The sequence below is a fragment of the Dama dama genome, chromosome X (assembly GCF_033118175.1).
Source record: "Dama dama isolate Ldn47 chromosome X, ASM3311817v1, whole genome shotgun sequence".
Taxonomy (NCBI): domain Eukaryota; kingdom Metazoa; phylum Chordata; class Mammalia; order Artiodactyla; family Cervidae; genus Dama; species Dama dama.
In genome coordinates this window covers 128,262,256-128,285,033 of record NC_083714.1, presented here as the reverse complement: position 1 = coordinate 128,285,033, position 22,778 = coordinate 128,262,256, and the positions used below count along the sequence as shown (strand labels likewise).

General features: G+C 37.7%; 1 non-coding gene across 1 annotated transcript; it reads left to right on the top strand.

Annotated features, from left to right (window-relative positions):
- The first annotated feature begins 21,838 nt into the window (after positions 1 to 21,838).
- LOC133053225 (U6 spliceosomal RNA) lies at positions 21,839 to 21,945 on the top strand. Its single transcript, XR_009692159.1, has one exon. It is a non-coding gene; the product is annotated as a U6 spliceosomal RNA (small nuclear RNA).
- Positions 21,946 to 22,778: the final 833 nt, after the last annotated feature.

Sequence of the window (22,778 nt, the reverse complement as noted above, 5' to 3'; positions counted from 1 at the left end):
CCCGAACTCCCCTCCCCTCCAGGATGCCACATAACATTGAGCAGAGTTCTATGGGCCATACAGTAAGCAGGTCCTTGTTGGTTATTCAATTTACTATGTCTATCCCAAACTCCTTATCTCTCCCTTCCCCCTAGGAACTGTAAGTTTGTTCTCTAAGTCTGTGCTGTCCCTTTTAATAATTGTTCTGCCTTTATTAATTATAAATATGTAATTATTATTAAAAGGGACAGCACAGAGTTAGAGAATGAACTTGAGTTTCATAGGCTTCCCTGGTGGCTCAGATGGTAAAGAATCCGCCTGCAATGTGGGAGACCTGGGTTCATTCCCTCAGTCAGAAAGATCCCCTGGAGGAGGGCATGGCAACCCACTCCAGTATACTTGCCTGGAGAACTCTATGGACAAAGGAGCCCAGCCAGCTACAGTCCATGGGGTCACAAAGAGTCAGACATGACTAAACACAACACAACAAAACTTATGAAATGTGTCCTTTTACATATTATAATATACTTCAATATACTTCAGTAATAAATTTTAGTAAGGAGAAAATCTCTTGATCACCAGTTCACAAGTTTGTTGTTGTTGTTGTCCTAAAACATAATGAAAAACTTCCTGTTCAGAGGAAAACAAAACAAATTTTAGACTTGAGATCTAGAACAGACTTTGATGGTACCTTACACATTATACATAGTTGCTGAATAAATGTGTCTTGTTGAACCAATATGCTTTATTCTATTGTTGCGATTGCTTTAAAGCATAATGTTAACACTTCATGAGAAATATTCACATTAAAACTAGGCATGCCAAATCATACTTTATAAAACTTAAAGGTTTTCCCTTAGACCATTGAGTGGTACCCAATGTATCATTCTTTAAAACATGGAAGGCTGATAATGCCTGTTAAAATGCATATGTTCAATTTCAAAGGACATTGCTAACTCCCTGCTTTATCTCTATTAGTACTTTCTATTTGGCATCAGTCCTCCTTTTAAATGGTATTCTTAGAATTCACCAAGACAGTAATTTGTTTATCATTATGATGATGCATTGCCCTAACAGATTGGTAGCTTGATATTGTTGTGTTTTTTTAACCACGAGGTATATGTCTTTTATAGTGAATTAATAATTTATTTCATTTAGGAAAATATTTATTTTAGGAAATGGATAGTCATTATTATTTTAGGATGAGAGAGATTAATTTTAAATGCTGAAGATTTTGTTCTAAACAAATGGCTAAGTTTTTGAGCAAGGCCTGGGTGTAAAAATAATATCTCATACATACAGAAAGTTTTTTAAAAATTTAAAGTTTATATACTAATAAAGCACTCAATCACTGGAATACAATTTGATTGTCAGCTTTCAATTTAAGGGTTAGTTAAGGGTTTTTTGAAGTTTAGCAGACTCTGTAGGCGTATCCTTGGATGGATTCCACCAAAGTCTCATAATTGTGAAATGTTTGTGTTTTGATACTTTTTGTGGCTAACAGCACTGATCTATTTTATATTTACAATATTTTATATGGAAATATGCCTCATTTAAATACTAACCATAGGTAAAGGGATTTGTGTGTGTGTGTGTGTGTATGATATATAATAAGTACACACATATGTGTACAAAAATACAGTTTTTCTCATATGGACCAAGTAAATGTTTTTACTGAATGTTTTGTTTTCAACCCTTATTTCAGCATTGCATAGAAAAGCTTTTTTTAATTGGAGTATAATTGCTTCACAATGTTCTGTTGGTTTCTGCTGTACACCAACATGAATCAGCTATTGTTTTTGTTGTTTAGTTGCTCAGTCGTGTCCAGCTCTTTGCGACCCCATGAACTGCAGCTCGCCAGCCTTCCCTGTTGTTCACTGTCTCCCAGAGTTTGCTCAAACTCATGTTTATTGAGTCGATGATGCCATCCAACCATCTCATCCTCTGTCACCCCCTTCTCCTGCTCTCAGTCTTTCCCGGTATCAGGGTCTTTTCCAATGAGTTGGCTCCTCACATCAGGTGGCCAAAGTATTGGACCTTCAGCACCAGTCCTTCCAATGAATATACAGAGTTGATTTCCTTCAGGATTGACTGGTTGGATCTCCTTGCAGTCCAAGGGACTCTAAGGAGTCTTCTCTAACACCACAGTTCGAAAGCATCAGTTCGTTGGCGCTCAGCCTACTTTATGGTCCAACTCTCACATCCGTACATGACTATTGGGAAAACCATAGCTTTGACTATCAACTATATGTATACATATATCCCCTCCCTCTTAGACATCCCTCCCGCCCCCTCCCCACCCACCCCTCTAGGTCATCACAGAGCACCGAGTTGAGCTCCCTGTCCTATACAGAAACTTCCCACTAGCTATCCATCTTATGCATGGTAGTAAATATACGTCAGTGCTACTCTCTTAATTCCCTCCCTCAAGTCCCACCCTTCCTTTCCCCCCACCCCACTTCTAAAGTCTGTCACTACATCTGCATCTCTATTCCTGGAAATTGAAAAAAATTATTTTCTGCCATCTTTTATGTTCAAATCTAATTTATCTATTTTCTTCAAATCTAACTTGCATATGTTACCCTTTTGAATATCTTCTATTTCCCTGACTTGGAGGGGGCTCAGTTTTTCCCCCTTTTTTTCACAGAACTCTAACTCCATTTTCCCCACAAGCATCTCCCTGATAAAGGCTCATAGGCCCTCTTTAGATGCAGCCCCAGTGAAAAGTCTTGAGCTTGTTCTGTTTTATGAGAACGTCTTCTGTACCAATCCCAGGTGGCTCTAGAAGTCTTTGCTGAGGGAGGCTCTGGAGAGATGGGCTAGGTTTAAAAATCTAGTTGCACTTTAAAGACATGAAGCACGAGCATCTGAAAAAATACACCAGGGAAAGCAGAATAAATGAGGGTTGCAACAAAGTAAAAGTTACAGAGGTTGAGACTTGGGCTACTGAGGTTTTCAAATGCAGACCTAGAGGCATTGGAACTCAGAGGATTTTGGCAGAAAGGAATGAAGAAAAATGAATTTGAAACAACTCATGACTGATGACTATTTTTTGAAAGCACATTTTAAGGAATATATAAAAGAAAGGTGGTGTTGAATTATGTAAAAATTAGATTTTAAAAAGTACTGCTCTTTTAGTAACATGGAAGCTTACATGACCATAGGTAAAATAGATAGCCAACAGGAATTTGCTGTATGTTTCAGGGAACTTGAACAGGGGCTCTGTATCAGCCTAGAGGGGTGGGATGGGGAGGGAGATGGGAGGGAGGTTCAAAAGGGAGGGAATGTATATATACCTATGACTGATTCATGTTGAGGTTTGACAGAAAACAACAAAATTCTGTAAAGCAATTATCCTTCAATTAAAAAATAAATTAAAAATAATATTTATAAAAAGTACTACTCTTTTTAGTAATAGAAATCAAGTCAATCAAGTTCAGCAGAGAAGCTGGCGTGTTTTTCAGTGCATCATGGATCAGAAAAAATTAAAAAAAATAGATTGGATAGCTGTTCATGGTCTTCATCATGGTCATCTTATATAGGGTCCAAGCAACATGCAGTTTTCAAGTATTAGAGAATATCTAAATTAAATATAGACTAGCTCCTCATGTTGCATTTTATAATGATGATTAGTTAAAATACGTAGGTATTTTGAAACATCACTTTAGAACTTAACCTGCTCTAACCTGTCTTCCATCTTGTCATGGGAAGACTCACTCAGTTCTTCGTCTCTTCTTCCCACAACCATGTGGGACTTTTGGTTACAATTTATGATCAGTTCTTACAATGACATGCATCTTAATGCTTGCTCTCTGTTAATGTACAGGAAATGAAGGAAACTGCTTTCTCCAGGTTCAACACTTTGATATGTTTCCAAAGAAAATAGCATATTTTCAAGATCTCCTCTCAGAGCGATCCTTAGTGCTGTAGTTAAATGAAAATTATGATCACGATGCTTAGTAGAAACCAAACAATAATAATAACACCTATAATGAAATTTACATACTTGATACTTGATTTTTAAATTTGCTTTTGTTTCTTTCTTCAGTTGTGTCCAATTCTTTGTGACCCCATGGACTGTAGCCCACCAGGCTCCTCTGTCCATGGGACCCTCTAGGCAATAATACTGGAGTGGGTTGCCACTTCCTTCTCTATGGGATCTTCCTGACCCAGGGATCAAACCTGTATCTCTATGTCTCCTGCATTGGCAGGTGGGTTCTTTGCTACTAGCACCACCTGGGAAGCCCCAATAATGAAATTGACACACTTGATATTTGATTTTTAAATTTACTTCTGTTTCTCCTATGTTTTTTTGTTTAAAAATTATACTTTGGCAGATATTCCATTATCCCTCATCAAGGTCACCAATTGTTTATGTATTATTTTGCCCCCCCCTTACTTTATCGTTCCCCCTCTCTGTAAGTGTATGCATATATGTATAGGTATGCCTTATTTTCTGAACTTGGTTAAAGTGTTATCTCCCAGAATTCATAAATATAAAGTAACTATATTTTTCTTTGTAATTCATAAGTAATTTGTGGAGTGATCCATTGAAGCTATAGAAATATCCTCTCTTTCATCACATTATTTATATCCATTAATTTCATTTCTCATTGATGACATTCTAACTGCATTATTCCTTTACATCTATTAGTTGGCATTCTATTGTACTATGAGGAAGAACTTTTCTTTCTCCATTTATTTATTTGCTCATTCATTATATTAATTTGCAAACATGGATTCTTATTTTCTTCAATGGGTTATAATCTTTTCCTGTTATTATTTTAATACTCAAATTTCCCCAGATTTGGCTTGTGTGAGTACCTTCTAGTTGGCTATTCTGTGCTTTAATGTGTTCTCATGATTTTTTAAGCATTATTCTGGGGGGCTCTTTGGTGGCTCAGCGATTAAAAAAAAAAAAAAAATCTGCCTGCCAATGCAGGAAACATGGGTTTGATCCCTGGGTCAGGAAGATCCCCTGGAGGAGGAAATGGCTAACCACTCCAGTATTCTTGCCTGGGAATTCCCATGGACAGAGGAGCCTGATGGGCTACAGTCTATAGGGTTGCAAAGAGTCTGACATGACTTAGTGACTAAACAACAAAAATTATTTTTTGGCATAGTCTCAGTGCTGGTGTCCACTGGTGGCTCAGACGGTAAAGTGTCTTGCCTACAATGCTGGACACCCAGGTTCAATCCCTGGGTCTGGAAGATCTCCTGGAGAAGGAAATGGTAACCCACTCCAGTATTCTTGCCTGGAAAATCCCATGGACGGAGAAGCCTGGTAGACAGGCCATGGGGTGACAAAGAGTCGGACACAACTGAGCGACTTCACAGTGCTGGTGTCAGCCAGTTTTCTAAGGAGTTATATTTCCTTTTAGTGGAAAACAGTATTCAGAAGCCAAGATCTAGGTGCTAGATGTGTCCTGTTGCTGGAGAGCTATTTTCTTTTTCAGTGGCCTGAACTAGGAAAGACACATACATACACACATTTACCTGACAACTTCAATTCCCTATAACAGTCTTCTATCTTTGTATCTCTCTTCTCAACAATGAAAAAGCTTTCACCTAATATCTTTAATATACTTATTTGTTCACACCTGAGATACAAAAGTTGTTTCAGAATTGCTAACCCGTGCCAGTACAAAAAGAAAACCTACTAACTAGAGTTCAGTATTTGTTTATAGTTCTTCATTGAGGCAGTATTTACATACAGTGAAGTGCTCAGTTATGAAGCATATAGTTTGATAAGTTTGGATGAATGTATACAGTTCTGTAATGATTTACCTATTCAATAAATAGGAGAGTTCATTGATCCCAGAGAGTTTCCTCATACCCACTTAACAGTCAACCCATAATACTTCAGCTGAGTTCAGTTCAGTTCAGTTGCTCAGTAGGGTCTGACTCTTTGCAACCCCATATACAGCAGCACACCAGGCTTCTATGTCCATCAACAACTCCCAGAGCTTGCTCAAACTCATATCTATCGAGTCAGTGATGCCATCCAACCATCTCATCCTCTGTCGTCCCCTTCTCCTCCTGCCTTCAATCTTTCCCAGCATCAGGGTCTTTTCCAATGAGTCAGTTCTTCACATCAGGTGACCAAAGTCGCACAATACTTCACTGGCAACTTATTTTTTTAATTCTGTCACCATACATTACTTTTACTTATTCCTTGAACATCCTAGAAATGGAATCATTTAGAATATACTCTGTTGTGTCTGACTTCTTTCGCTTAACATAGCCTACTTGAGATTCATTATTGTTATTGTATATCCCTAGTTCACTGTTTTGTAAGTACATACCTCCATTTCATGGATATGTCATAATTTATTTTTCTTGTTGATGGACATTTTGGTTTTATCTGAATTTTACCTATCATAGATAAGGTGTATAGACATTCTTGTTCAAAAATACAGTATGTCTTCAGCTATTTTAGTGACTGATCTAGAGATTACAGTATACATCTTTAAGTTATCACAGGCAAAATTCAAATAGTATTTTAGTACTTCACAAGAAGTGTAAGGACCTTACTACACCTTTGGAACTCCATTTACACCTACTAACGTTCTGTTGTCTTATATTTTTCTGATACTTCTATGAAACTCACAATTTTTCTATTTTGATTTAAACACTCATAGGTCTATTAAATAAATTTAAGAAAAATGGCACGAAAAAGTTATCATTTGCATTTGTCCAGATATTAACCTCTGATGATCTTTATTTCCTTTACATTTGGGATTTTATGATATACTTTCCCTTTAGGTTGAAGAAATACTTTTAAGCATTTTTTAAAATAATTCAGGTCTTTTTAAAATTTTTAAAAGAACATTTTTATTTCACCTTCATTTTAAAGGGTATTTTCAATGGATACAAAATTCTGAAATAAAAGTTATTTTTTTCCTCCTAGGGCAATTTAAATATGACATCTAGCCTCCATTAATGAGAACTTAGTCATCATTCATATTAATTGTGCCCCTGTATGTGTAAAGTTTTGGCTCCTTTTCTGTATGCATTAAAATTTTCTGTTGATGTTTGGCTTTCAGAAGTTTGACTAGGCATGTTTTTCTTTGTATTATCCTGCTTTGGGTTTTCTGGGCCTCTTGAGTTTATAAATGAATATTTCTCATAAAATTCATAAAAATTGACCATTTTAAACTTTTTTCTGCCTCATTCTCTCATAATATTCTTTTCTAAGATATCAATTACATATATCTTAGACCATTTACTATTGTCCCACAAATCATTGAGTCTCTTTTGGTTTTTCAGTATATTTTCTTCCTGTTTACTTGACTAGGTGATTGCTATTGATCTAACTTCAAGTTTACGGAAATCTTTCTTTGCTTTTCCAATCTCTTTTTAAGCCCATCCACTGAATTTTTCATTTAAGATATTGTTCTTTTCCCTTACAGACTTTCTATTTGGACCTTTAAAAATAAAACAAACTTCAGTTTCTCTCCTGACATTTCTCATCAGTGTGCTCATTATGACCATAGTTTTTCTTTAAGTATTTGAATGTATTTCTAATAGCTGATCTTTGCTTGCTAATTCCATTACCTGGGTCATTTCTGGGTTGATTTCTGTTGACTGCCTGTCTTCTTGAACACGAGTCACATTTCAGTGTTTCACGTCTAATAAATTTTGATTCTTTAGTAGACCTGTTCAGTCATGTCTGACTCTTTGCAACCTCATGTACTGTAGCCCGTCAGGTGCCTCTGGGATTTCCCACGCAAGAATACTGGAGTGGGTTGTCATTTCTTCCTCCAGGGGATCTTCCCAACGCAGGGATTGAACCTGCGTCTTTTGTATTTCCTGAAAGTTAGTGCCAGCTGGAAAGCCTGAATTAGTAGACAGCATGGGTTATATGTTAGAGACTCTGGAAGGTGTTTTCTTTCCTGAAACAGCATCAATTTTCTTGTAGCAGGCAGTTACCTTTGCTGGACTCAAACCCTGTCTTGCCTGAAATGGACAGCAGCTGAAGTCTTTGTTCAATTAGTTTAGCCTTCCATATGTTGCTCCTGGAGTCTCCCATGCACATGATCATCTGAAGGTCAGCCAAGTATTTTAATGGCGTTTCCATGCAGATTTTGGAGCTCCCTTCTATTTGGCTTTCTTTTCTGGAAATTTTCTCTTTAATTTCCAGCCATCCAGGCAGCCTTAAACTTTGTCTTGTGACTCCTCAAGCCAGTTAAGACTATTTTGCATTGAATAGCCTGAAAAGTGCCCTTAGGTAGAAAGGTGCTTAATTGCTCACAAAGTGAGATGTGAGAATCCCTTGTTTGAGGATCCAAACTATCATCAGTTTCTGCCTGGTGCATACTTGCTCTCCCTGTGATCCTTTAAAAGGGAGTATTCACAATGCTAATGGAAAAAAATAGAGGTGGTGAGATTAGTATCTGTTAACTTATATGCTAATCAAATGAAGTTTGTGATAAAGTTTCCAAGACACTGAAAATAATATTTGAACTTAGAAAAATCAAACTATGAGTTATCTGCAGCAGTAAATCAGAGGCTTGTCATTACAGGTGAAATTTTAGGTTAGAAAAATACAAAATTAATATTCTGTTATTCTGTTTATTTTTAAAGATAGAAATTATTATGTACATGAGATTAGTACCTGCGAATGGATGTACATTTGAACACATTTCAGTTGTACTGATTGAACTATAAAATTAACAACAGAGATCTGTAATCTTTATCATTTTTTGAACTATTTCTGCTGAATATAAATTGTACACAATATCTAATAATTATCTATAGTACTTGCTGTGTCTAAACAAAAATACAAATTACATTTCTCCAGCGATATGGTTTACATCTAAATCAAATTGATGTGTAAAGTAGCACAACACATGTATCAGGAACAGGAAAAGCTCAGAGATTCAGGGCTCTACTATGGGGTTTTAAGAAACATATTTTATTCCTTTAATTGACATGGATAAAGGGAGAAACATTCAGATTTATTCATTATTTCTTGCATATCTGGAAGCATTTGAAAACTTACCATCAAATTTAACCTCAGAGCCCCTGCCTTTTATTACCATTTTTTCTAATTAGAGAAAATGCCGAGTCATGACTAGAAAAGTGAAACAAAATTGGCAAGATCCAAGTTGTGGTTCAAATGTAGTTGTATTAATTCACATAATCATTTACCAAACACAGTTATTGGGAGAATTTACACTTGTAAATACTCTGTATTAGTCAGCAGATGGCATGCATTGTACATTAACCATTCCACCCTGTTGTTGCACGTACTACAGAAGAGAAAGCATCTGGTTTTCTCAAAAAGACACATTATTCCCTCATTTCCAGTTTAGTGTTAATTTGTGAACTATTTACTGATAATCAAAGAAGGTGATATTTCATCTTCATTTAGTTTGTGTAGCAGATTCAGTTGAGTCTAAGATGGGGTAAAAATACCCTTCCTTAGCAAGCTTCAGCATCTAGAAAAAAACAATCCTGAGCAGTTGTTTTCCTGCTTTGGCTGGAGGCTTGCACAGGAGGAAGAAGCCTTTTGGATGCAGTTTCTGAGTGCCTTCCATGAATTTCAGAAATATAAAAACCATTCCCTGCTGTGTATGAATTACCACATAAATTCAAAATCCAGGAAACAAGTAAATCCACAAAAACAGACAAATAAATTTACTAAGTCCTCTATTTAAGATAACACTAGAATAGCCTAATTGGAAAATCTCTGTGTATAAAAGCACGCATGTGTTCACAGGCTTCCCTTTGAGTGGTTTCAAAGAAGAATTTGGCTGGTAATGCTCTAACCTAGCATATTTCTTGTTGAACTGATAGCCATCTGTCAGCCTGGCCTGATGCCAGTTCCCAAGGTATTGGGTCACTCTTTGCAGGGTCTGAATTGTGTCTGTTAAAGTTATCTCCAGGGAGAAAAGGTCCACAATATACAAGAGAGTGAACAAGGAGAGAAACAGAAACAGGAAGTGCACACACCTCACCAGGCAAAATGGAGAGAACAGACATTTGCCTCTCTTCATACTAGAGTTTTTTTCTGTGTGAAATATAGAATGACTCTCTCAGGTTGGGATTGATGCCCTTTTAACCTTGAACTTGCTTGAAGTCCTGTTATACTGGGGAAACCCAAATAACTACATAATGTTGAAGTCCCTTATTCCTAAAGATAGATACTAATAAAGAACCATTGAAGAGGGAGACATAACCAAAAGTAAAATGAAACTTAACATTTTTCTTTAGATTACAGAAAAAAAATTGAAATATATTCTCCTGAGGAAATAGCACATTTCTCTCTCTCTGTCTCTAATTGTAACCCTTAGCAGTTTAGATCTGTGTTTCATTTGAAGAGATATTTCCATTTTCAAAGAAGAGTAAGGTATTTCAAATGAAAAACATTACTTTGGTGCTAAAGGACTTTGGGGTTTGATTTATTCAGTGTCTGTGTTTAGAGTTGTAGATCAAGGACATTAATGAAAATGTTACTTATTCAACTTTTTGATAGGCTTCAGAAGACTTTAGAAATGTTAAATGATCAGCTGAGGAGAAAAAGTGTCTTGATTTTACTGTGTAGGTAGGAGCCTGGCTCTGCACGTGGGAGTTCTGAGTGGGACTCGCATGGGAGTTCTGAGTGGGACTCGCTGCTGGCTTCCAAATAAGCTAAAAGTAGCTCAGTGGTGGCCGTTAGTGATAGATGACTGTATTTTGCTGCCCATTTCTTCCATACTGTGGACTGCGGGGAGCATTTTGTTGGGATAGGTATTCCTCTTTTATCAATTTCTTAAGGAAAACTGGGGAATATAGAGGAGATGAGACAATATATATGAAACGGGCAAAACTGTAGCTGTTCCGCATACTTAAAAGAACTGGGAGGAGTCTGTGTTGTACAATGAGATCTCTACACTGCAGGGTTATGTCCTGAGTCTTTCTTTGGTGACTGGCTTGCATTCCAAGTTTCCTCTGGCCTAAGGCTGCACTGATTCAACAGCTTGAGAAGAAAGTATGTCCATATTTTGAACGAATTTGTCCCATACAGGTGCCTTGAGGTTATTGGCTCCTTCAGGAAAACCTGTTTTCACTGGCAAGTAGACGGACATGGGGGAAAAAAAAAAGGCACCATTTCCCTTTCTGAATGACAGGAAATGGATGCCATAAGTGATGTGAGTCTGCTTCATTGTAATGACAAGAGATATAAAAATCAGATTGTCACTCTTGCTTGGTGGATGGAGGTGACCTGAGGCCACAGGCGGTCATTAGGAGGTGGCATCAGGCCGCGTTACACTCTGAAGCCAGCTGGCTGGCCATTAGGGAAAATCAAGGCGACTTAGGCTAATTAGGGGTTAAAATATGGCTGTGTAAAAAATGCAGAAAAACACAGCAGTGTCTTTTCTAACTAAATATAATGTTTCTGATTATTAGAGAATCAACAAATACCAGATGCATGAACTCACTCCTCATTTCTCACATTCTCCCTTCTCTCCGCTGGCCTTGGTACCCCCACCTGCTCAGCAAGGCACGAGGCAGCATATAATCATGTCACTCTTGTCACCAAGACTCCTCAATGAAATTCAGGTGTCTAAATAGAAAGGAGTGATGGCAGATTTTCCCCTTCTTTCAGCAGAAAGCCAAGGAAATGCTTTCAGAAGATGAAAACTACACTTTTGTGTCATCACAAATCATCTGTATAACACTTGGTGCACAAATATTGAACCTCTTTGTGTCAGCTGTTTATTGCTTGGGTTAGGACAGGAATACATTTTCTATGTCAACACTTGATTGGGTGAAAAATTCCCTGCAAGTAGAAGCTGAGCTACTTGTGCAGAAATGGGCTGTACTGAAGACAAAACGGAAGCCCTTGTGAGATAATTAATATTATTTGTTTGGGAAAAATTGGTATTTCATAACAAAATGATATTAACAGACTTGAAGTTCATATTTAATAGGCTTTCCAAAAACTTCAAATCTTTTAAGTCATCACTTGGACAATAGGCCTGTGACAAATGTGGATCAAGAAATATCAACAGATGAAAATACAAATGTTACAATAAAATTAATGATCACCTATTATGCATGCACCAGGCATATTTCCCTGCTGTGAAAACTCTGTCTAAACTATCCCAATCATGTAACTTATTCCCATTTTAGAGATGATTAACCCAAAAGCAGAATCTGATTCAAATTTAGGAATCCCTAGTTTGACCCCAGGTACTGTCTTTAGTTTCAAAACCAGGTATATGTTCATCCACACTTATGTCCGTCTTTACCATGCAGCCTTTGGTAGTATCCTAAATCCAATTTATGTGTTTATAAGTTGAGGTCAGTGTGCAGCCTTGATTGAATTTTCCATCTCTGTGATCACTGTCATTGCTTAATTTACTGCTCGAGCTGATAAAATATCTACCAGGACATCTACTGGAATGTTGCCATTGGAATGTACTAGTATTGTTTCCAACTGCCCAGAAAAATATATTGTTTGCTTTACTCTGGAACCTTAAGGCAATGGAGTGAGTATATTTACACATAAATAAAACCGCCATACTGCATTCCACATTTGGTCTTAAGAAGGCTTGCAGGTGACAGCATCTTGAAGGGAATTAGTATTGATGGGTGACAGTCTTTGAAATATGGAGACTTTAACTGAATTTTTTACTTAAAACCAAAAAAATGCACACCATTTAAAATTGATAATTAGGTCATACAAACTTCAAATACCATAGCTTCCATCCTGTTTTCACAGCTCTGCCTGCTGGGCTGACATCTGTTCCACATTGGAACACCTACCCTCTGAAGCGATGCATCACGGAAGACCTGTGGCATATTAAGAAATGAGTAATGAAAACCTTTAGTGTGTGGGAAGTTTTGGATCACTGACCTGGAGGGCCAGATATAGTATAGAGGTGTGAAGCTTCCTTTAAATTAAAGGATCCATAAAGTGTTAGAATTTGCAAGATTGTCTTGATAATGACATTCTTCTTCCCTCTTGGATTGGTTGAGTTCAGGTAGAGACAGACTTTAAAATTACCAAGGCGGTCTCTACATAAAAAACAAAGGTCAGTATGAAGTGTGCTTTAGCTTGGCATTCACATTCTCCTATCTTTTGCTAATGTTATTGTTAGCAGGAAGAGCATAATGCAGGGGTCCACAGCCTCTGGGATCTAATGCCTGAAAGTCTGAGGTGGAGCTGATGTAGTAATAATAGACATAAAGTGCACAATAAATATAAGGCGCTTGAATCATCCTGAAACCACTCCCCCACCTCCATCCATGGAAAAATTGTCTTCCACGAAACCCATCCTGGGTGCCAGAAAGGTTGGGGGCCTCTGGCATAATATACCCACTTAAAGTAAGTTTTTAAGCACTAGGTTTTCTTTCTGTTCTACCATATTTATACCATTTATTTTTTCCAAACCTAACAAGGACAGTCTTGCTGCCTTCTCTGTCGTGCTGCTCCCATTTGTCTGACGTGCCCCACCCACTGTCCCACTCCCTCCTCCTTTCCATATGTTAAAATGTCCCCAATCTTCAAAAGCCATTTCTTCTAAAGAGCCTTTGTGGATGTCTGCACAGGCTATGTATGTTCACTTTTTCCTGCTTTGATCTCTCATATGTACAAATTATCTGTATATCTGTATAATGACACATCCTAGTATTTTTGCCTTTGGCACTATGGTTCCTAGATTCTATTATCTCTTTATCTCTTTTTTTCCTGAAAATTAAGGTGATTTTCTTTTTCTTATGTTTTCTGGCACCTTCCTTATTTTTCTATTGAAAAAGTCTCAAAAAGTTCCATTTGCGGGGTTTGCTAGTTCTTTCTGTGCTCTGGGAATTGTTTATGTATCCTGTGTGAATTGAACTCGTTCTCTCTTATCTTGTCACCTCTTGTGTACTTCAAATATCTCTGGACCATGTTTGTTTTATTCTTTTTAGTTTGAAGATCATGGTCCTTGATAGCAAAGATTCAATAAAAATAAATGTTGAGAGGTTCTGCATTCTCAGATAAAACCACTGACTTCCAGACACCATGCTTTTCTCTGGATTCATAGAGTCCTCTTTCTTGCCCCAGGTATTATAAGTTGAACAAATTTTGAGCTTTAACTTTCCCAGATAGCTTTTATCCTTTAGGATGAATCTTTGTTTGTAATCTCCAGCCAACACATCACAGTGCTTTTTACCCAGAGTTTTCTAGAAACTGTATTCTCATGTCCTATAGCCCATTTCCCAGGTGGCGCTAGTGGTCAAGAACCCCACTGCCAATGCAGGAGACGTAAGAGACTCAGGTTCAATTCCTGGGTTGGGAAGATCTGCTGGAGGAGGGCATGGCAACCCACTCCAGCATTCTTGCCTAGAGAATCCCATGGACAGAAGAGCCTGGTGGGCTACAGTCCAGAGAGTCAGACACGACAGAAGTGACTTAGCACACAGCACACATAGCCCATTTCAGGCTCAGTACACTCCTTTAATTTCAGTTGGAAATTTTCATCTGATCTGTCGCTTTCTCCCAGAGTTTTCTCTCTTCTACTTCACCCTCAATGTTCTAGTGGATGGAAATGAGCATGTTTGCATGCTGTCTCTTCAATTGGCAGAGCGATAGAATTATCAAAACTGAAAGTCATGAATTTATTGTATAATCTCCACTTAACGGAGTGTGACTTCTAGCAGATGACCAGATGCTGCTGCTGTGTTGTGTCTCTTGACAGTTTCAAAATGGGCATTAATGAGAGACTGTCTTTGTTCCCACTTGGAGGTCAAGGGAAATCACATTAAGGATTAGATTTCAGTCCGTTCCTTCTCTTCAGGAATCATCTCCGTTCCCGGTCAGGTCTGGTCTCCTCTGCCTTGTCTGCTTTTTTTCTCTGCACTAAATGTTTCCTCGGCCTAAAACGATCACATCTGGAGCACATGTCCCATGATAAGCACTGTCCAACTTCTCTCCTTCCTTCTCAACCAAGCTACCAAGCTTCCTCATGAAATATGTCATATTACTATCTTTGCAGTTTCTCAGTTACTAATTTGTTCCTCACTCAAAGAAGGGTGGCTTTTGTTCTTAGCTTTCTTAGAAATATGTCCAACACATCACTGAATCCAATGACTTTTCTACTGTTTCCTCTTTAAAAGTTTCCTTCTCAGATTTCTGTGAGAGTACTCATCTTGGTTTTCTTTGTATATATCTGCCAGTGATTGTATTTCCTAATGTGAGTTTCTTTTCCTCTGAGTAAGCTCAATTTGAAGTATCTCTATGGCCAAATCCTATCTTTTGGATACTGCCTAAATCCTCTGTATTCATCCTGTGTTTTCTTCCTGGGTTACCTCCCCCTGACACATGGCTTCAGCTCCTTCCTAAATGCTGTTGAATTCCTCTTGAATCTTCTAATCTAGAATTCATCCCTGAGCTCCAGATACTTATCAGTCAGTTCAGTTCAGTTCAGTTGCTCAGTTGTGTTTGACTATTGGCTTTGCCTCTTCCAGAGGCTCCACAAATTGCTAAAGACAGAATCTGAAGAGTTTAGTCACTCACTGCCCTGAAGTCCCCTTTCCCAGTTGTACCTCCTGACCATCATGCTGTCTAGTTTTAGATCTTTGCCTAGATCTTTGTCGCCCCTCCAACTAAATCCTAATTTCATTTCTCTTTTGAAGATACTGGTGTTGCCTTTAAATGGGAACAGGGTGCCTTCTGATAGTGTGGAGGCCGTGGTGGTAAATGGAACAGTCGAGGACGGACAGCATATAATATTGAATCAATGCATGTAAAAATAATTATTGTCCCAGATACTGGTTATTATCTAATACTAAATATTTTCCTTCCCTTGTCTCTTGTAGCTATGTAATAGATTTAAATAATTTTGCTGAGGTTACAGCCCAAACTGGCAGTTAGCTTTAGTCACTATCTATCACATATTTAACAGGCAATTATTTAATTCTTTCAACAACCATGAAATACAAAGATTACCCCCCCCACCATAAAAAATCCAAAGAAAAGAAAATAGATTCAGAGAGTTCAGTTAGCTTTCCTAAAGACAAACAGGATTCAGCCATGGGTGTACGTGGGTGTACATGTATACCCATGGCTGATTCATGTCTATGTATGGCAAAACCCACCACAATATTGTGAAGTAATTAGCCTCCAATTAAAATAAGTAAATTAATTTTTTTTTACAAAAGACAAAATCCATAGGATTCAAACCTAGGTATTTGGATTCCAGTGTCCAACCTTCTTTCCTTTCAAGCACAGAGCTTATTTATAGATTTTGACCACAAAAAAAATCTTATAGGTAACTCTTTTTTTGTTAATGGATTCAACTATTTGCATAATTATGATAGACACAGTCATTAGTCTAAAAATTTTTAAAGACTCTACATCCTCAGGCAAATGTCAATATCTGTGATTATGCTCAGAATCACCTAGTGGTATAAACCACAGAGTAACTGTACTTTGAGCTCTGTGATGCGATAATCTTTAAGGAGATGGTCCCCCACGTAAAGCTTTTGTTTGAGGATATGTTTGATTTACTCTAGGAAGGTTAATGATTTTTTCACTGTAACTGCACAAGGGTGAGTATTACTGAAGATCAACTATAATTAAATGCTGACAGAAATGGAGCTTTGGAATCCCTTTCAGATTATCAAATATCTTAAACATTTTTGGAAATCAGCAGGTTTCCTAAAGAGGGACAAGACAATCATTTGGAGAAAAGACAGAAATTAAAACAGCATTTTAAGATGTAGTTTAAAAAAATTCAAAGTAAAAAAAAAAACCCCACATATTTTGAAAACAGACACAGTGACTTTGTACTCAACATTTCACTGAAACAGAATAGTTAAGCAGATATTATAATTTGAAACCAAAAAGGATGGTTTTCTTTATTTTTGTGGCAGACAATGACAGTGTGTGTGTTCTCCTTAACACTTAGAGCCAGTTAATGATTAATAGTGTCAATCATTGCAGTGAATAGTTCAGTTTATGTCTAAAATCAAATAGTGATTGTGAAATAAATTGCAGCTTGGTGAAGAGGGAGTATTTCCTGCTGCTTCAGGGGAGCTGGTATGGTTATTTCTCTACCAAAGATTTTAGCATTCCACAAATTGAATTAGAGTCGTGTTTGACCTGCTATGAAGGAAAGATGCTCTTGATGGCAGTAGAATTCTTGTCATAGACTTTCCAAGTGCATGACATTATCTCGGTTCAGCTTTTTATAGTATATACCTCTGCTGTGTGGGCAGCCTAGCCAAACAGCACCTATAAGCTGAGTCCATGTTAGGAGAGCATCTAGATTTAAGCTGCAGCCTAGAACAGTAACAATTGATAAACTTGAGTTGTACAAAGCCGAGTCAGCATATCTGTATTTTAATAATGTTGACAGGGTGGCATTCACATTTCTATTTCTGGGTGTACTCACTCCAGGCCCACCCTCACACATGGAATTCCTCTAAATAAACTCAATGCTGGTAATCATCTGACTCATTAGCAAGTGTTTCTTCCTGCCTGAACCTAAGTGGGTGCAATGGACGATGGATTACTCTTTAAATCCCATGGAATACACATCTGCTCTCTTTGCTTTCAGACTTTTTTTTTGATGTCAGTAGCATAATTAAAAATAAAAATGTACAGCTTTGTCAGTAGAGACAAGCTGCTTAATATCCCTGAAATATCATCATCCAATAGTTAATAATCATACTAGTGAAATATTTAGATATTTATGGAGAATTTATGCTTTAGATAGAAGGAAGAACATCTACCGAGAAACTCAGAAAAGTTCCTTAAATTTTGATCTTTTCTCTCTGCCTGGAATGCATCCTCCCCTTTTTACTGCTTATTCATCACTTTGTCAAGACACCTCTTGAGGCAACCCCAGGCCACAGTTATGTATGTCTCCTCTGAACTTGAAGTTTTTTAAATATACCACCTGTGTGGTACTTGTTTGAATAAATATAGCCTTATATGAATCATATTATTTTTCATTTTTATAAAATAGTAGGTTATAGAAATTCTCAGTTATTTGGCTTAAATCCCCAACTAAATTAAGATTTAATGGAAGGTGAGATTCTGTGTTTTGTTATTCTGATCCCTAGCATTCAACTTCTTCACATGGTTCATCCTCAAGGGTTCTTTGGAAATTTATTTATGTTTCAAGACCCATAATATATTATATTTGAATTGAATGACATCCTAATATCAATTACCAAAATATTAGATAGATAGGATTACTAAATGATGCCCTTTATTTTCATTGTATCAGTGACTGACAAAACAAGGTTATCCTTCCTTACCCTGACTCTCATCCCCACATGACTCTCTACACCCTCAGTCTGTTCCCATGTCCCAAAACCCACCTCCCCCAATCCTTTCCACTGATCTCCAGAACTCCTGCTATTCTTGAACCAGAAAAAAATTCCATATGTCATATCTCCATATAGCCTAATTCTCTCTTTTTAAATGACTTTTTACTGGAGTATAGTTGATTTACAACATTGTGTTAGTTTCTGCCTTACAGCAAGGTGAGTCATTTATACTAATTTTCTAAAACTGTCCATTTACCTTCTTACTCTATCCCAAGCCTGAGTTTCCACTGAGAAAATACTTCCTCTGCAACTTCCTTCTTTACTGCTCCATTATTTCACACCCCCCGCCCCCCGCCTGCTTGTGCCATGGTCCTCGAGATGGGGACCCTCCTTGTTCCCTAACAGCACTTCCAGGCTACCCTTCTACCAACTTCCCCTCCCCCCACACGTGTTCCTCCCCATCTCTAGTTGCTTTGGCCTCAAACTTGAGAGGGAGTTTTCATTTTCCGGTCTTTCTCTCCCAACTCCTCAGCAAATACTTTTTGTTCTACTTTCAAAATATGTCCAGAATTCAACCTTTTCCCACCCTTCCATGGCTGCCGTCCTGGTCTAGTCATCATTGTCACTTGCTTTGATTATTACATTTTCAGAAATGGTCTCTCTGCTAAGTTCCCTATCCACAGATGACTATGACTCAACAGACCAGAGTCATACTTCTAAAACATGTCCATCCTTTTCAGTTATGTCACTTATTGTCTCTTTATCCTCCGTTGGCTTTGCCATTTCATTCAGAGCTAAATACACACCTCTTCCAGTGGCTGAAGGCTTGCTCTTGATCTAGTCTTCTGCTGCCTGTTACTGTCGTACTAGTACCACCTTGCTGCCTCCACTTCTCCCACTGGCATCCTTGCTGTTACTGGAACACATCACACAGGGGGTTTGTCCCGCATTTCCCTCTTCCTGGAACAGCCAGCCAGCTCATGCAGTCACTGTTCAACTCACCTCATCAGTCAGGGGTTTGCTGATCACATTCGATGAAGTAATAGTTGCCTTTGCTAGCATTCTTTAGCCAGTGCATCCTAATGCTGGTATCTCCCTAGCTAGCATTTATCACATTTGACACATTGTATATTTATTGTTTTGTCATTTCCACCAGAAAGGAGTCCAAGGAGTCCCTGACATATAATAAACATTCAGTAAATACTGTGATTAAGTGAAAAGTATATTCAACTGTTATTTTTTTTTAGCTAAGCACATTGTGTCCTATGTCCATTTTAATGAGCTAGTTATATTTGTATAGAATTTGCTTCTGAATTGATCTTGGAACTTCAGAAACTTACTAGTCAGAACTCTCTAGCTTCACTTTGTCAAAGTGTGATTTTTTAAAATGGAGAAATTTCAGTTGGAAATTCACTTGATATATCTACTTCTAAATAAAAGCATATGTGGAGTATAAATCTCCCAATTGTTTTATCAGACCCTAATGCTAGCAAAACTGTTTAGAGCATCTCAATATATGTATATCTATTTCATTATGTTTTATATACACGTGTAATATAATAATATATGCATTTTGGAAAAACACCAAAATAGACACGGAAAAGATAATTATCAAGTTAACATTTAACGTTATTTTCTCATTAATATACAATATTAATTTACTTCCAATTATTGAGACTTGTTTTCATGTTCTAGGTGCTTAGTTTTTTAGAGTCTTACAATGTTTTATGGCTTGAAAGATGGTCAAAGGTCACTGTGAACAGTAATAAATACAAGCTCATTTTTCTAATAGTATTCTCCAGGATTTTTATTTTTTAAACTTTGAGCAGAAATAATTAGGTTGACATTGTTTTCCTTCCTGTCCCAGCTGAGAAACCCTTGCTAGAAGTGCCAGTGCACTCTCTTTATTGCTCTTCTCTTGTGCTTGAATTTTTCATAGTATCTTCACTCTAATGTAACTTTTCAGAAATCTTATTAGGTCAAATCCATTTTCAAAGGGTTTGATTGGTTAAAACTAGACAAATAAAGAATCTTAACTAGGCATACAGAGTCTACAAATCATTTCATGATGCTATAGGTGGATGGAGGTGGGGGTTGGGCATAGGGCCTATAGGCCCTCTCATGGAACTCTCAACATCTCCCTCAAAGTAGTTCACATCCCAACTATGACATGTGACCAATATGGGGTAGACAAAGTTATTCATCTTAATGTAAAAATATCAGTAAAACTTCATTTCTCTTTTATTTTTACAATTAAATAGCAATATATAAGTTGCATTTTCACAAAGTGAGTATCTTGCAAACCTCTTGGGTTAAACACAGTACACTCTGGAGAACAAAAGTATAATTTCACATGGTTGAATTAAGGTGGTGTGTGACAATCCAGGGGGAGCAAGCTATTTGAGCAGCTATTTAACAAAAATATAACTTAAAAAATCAGTGTATATCAGTGTGTGCCTAATTGTTGTGTAATTAAAATGCCAAAAAGAGTAAGATGTCTGGGATGGGACTGTAAAAATCTAGCCAACACTTTTGAGGTGGGTATGAGCTATATTCTGGGCATGGGGAAGGGAGCGGTAAATATCTTTCATCAAACAACTGAACTAATTCATGTCTTTTGTTCTTTGAAAATGATATTAACTGATGTTCACTAATACTTAAGGGCTCTGCACTGATCCTTCCTGAGATTTTGAAATCTTTCCTATGCGTGCAACTCAGAATTGAATACAAATAAAACATCCTTAAGGTGATTCACTGCTGCTGATAGCAGATTCTGCTCATACTCAAGTATAACAGGAATTATATATCTCTATTAACATTTTTATATTTCTAAAAACATTTTCTGTTGCCTTGTAAAGCATTCCAAACATATTTGACTTTCAAGCCACAATGCTAATGATAAACACTGTTATGGATTGAATTGTGTCCCACCACAAATTTAATGTTGAAGTCCTAACCTCTAGTGCCTCACACTGTGACCTAATTTAGAGATACAGTCTTTACTAAGATCCTTGTTGTTATGTTGCTAAGTCATGTCTTACTCTGAGCCCATGGACTGCAGCATGCCAGGCTTCCCTGTCCTTCACTATCTCCTGGAGCTTGGTCAAATTCATGTCCATTGAGTCACAGATGCTATCTAACCATCTCATCCTCTGTCTCTCCCTTCTCCTGCTCCCCTCCATCTTTCCCAGCATCAGGGTCTTTTCAAATGAGTTGGCTCTTCCCATCAGGTGGCCAAAGTATTAGACCTTCAGCTTCAGTCCTTCCAATGAATACTTAGGGTTGATTTCCTTTAGGATTGACTGGGGTTTTATCTCCCTAAAGTCCAAGGGACTCTCAAGAGTCTTTTTCAGCACCACAATTCAAAAGCATCAATTCTTCAGCACTCAGCCTTCGTTATGGTCCAACTCTCACATTTGTACTTGAGTACTGGCAAAAAATGCTGGGCTGGATAAGGTCCAAACTGGAATCAAGATTGCCAGGAGAAATTTCAATAACCTCAGATATGCGGATGACACCACCCTTGTGGCAGAAAGCAAAGAACTAAAGAGCCTCTTGATGAAAGTAAAAGAGGAGAGTGGAAAAGCTGTCTTAAAACTCAACACTCGTGCTCGCTTCGGCAGCACATATACTAAAATTGGAACGATACAGAGAAGATAAGCATGGCCCATGCGCAAGGATGACATGCAAATTCGTGAAGCGTTCCATATTTAAAAAAAAAAAAAAAACCCTCAACATTCAAAAATCGAAGATCCTGGCAACCGGTCCCATCACTTCATGGCAAATAGATGGGGAAACAATGGAAAGAGTGACAGACTTTATTTTCTTGGGCTCCAAAATCACTGTAGACAGTGACTGCAGCCATGAAATTAAAAGACAACTTACTCCTTGGAAGAAAAGCTATGACCAACCTAGATAGCATATTAAAAAGCAGAGACATTACTTTGCTGACAAAGGTCCATCTAGTCAAAGCTATTGTTTTTCCAGTAGTCATGTACAGATGTGAGAATTGGATCATAAAGCAAGCTGAGCACCGAAGAATTATTGCTTTTGAACTGTGGTGTTGGAGAAGACTCTTGAGGGTCCCTTGGACTGCAAGGAGATCCAACCAGTTCATTCTAAAGGAAATCAGTCCTGAATATTCATTGGAAGGACTGATGCTGAAGCTGAAACTCCAATACTTTGGCCACCTGATGCAAAGAGCTGATTCATTGGAAAAGACCCTGATGCTGGGAAAGACTGAAGGCAGGAGGAGAAGGGGATGACAGAGGGTGAGATGGTTGGATGGCATCACTGATTCAATGGACATGAATTTGAGCAAGCTCCGGGAGTTGGTGATGGACAGAGAAGCCTGGCATGCTTGCAGTCCTGGCGTACTTAGTAGCACATGACTGAGCAACCGAAATGAACTGAACTGGAAAAAAGTAGCTTTGACCATACATACTTTTTTTTGGCAAAGTCTCTGCTTTTTCATATGCTGTCTAGGTTTCTCATAGCTTTTCTTTCAAGGAGCAAGAGTCTTTTAATTTTATGGCTGCAGTCACCAT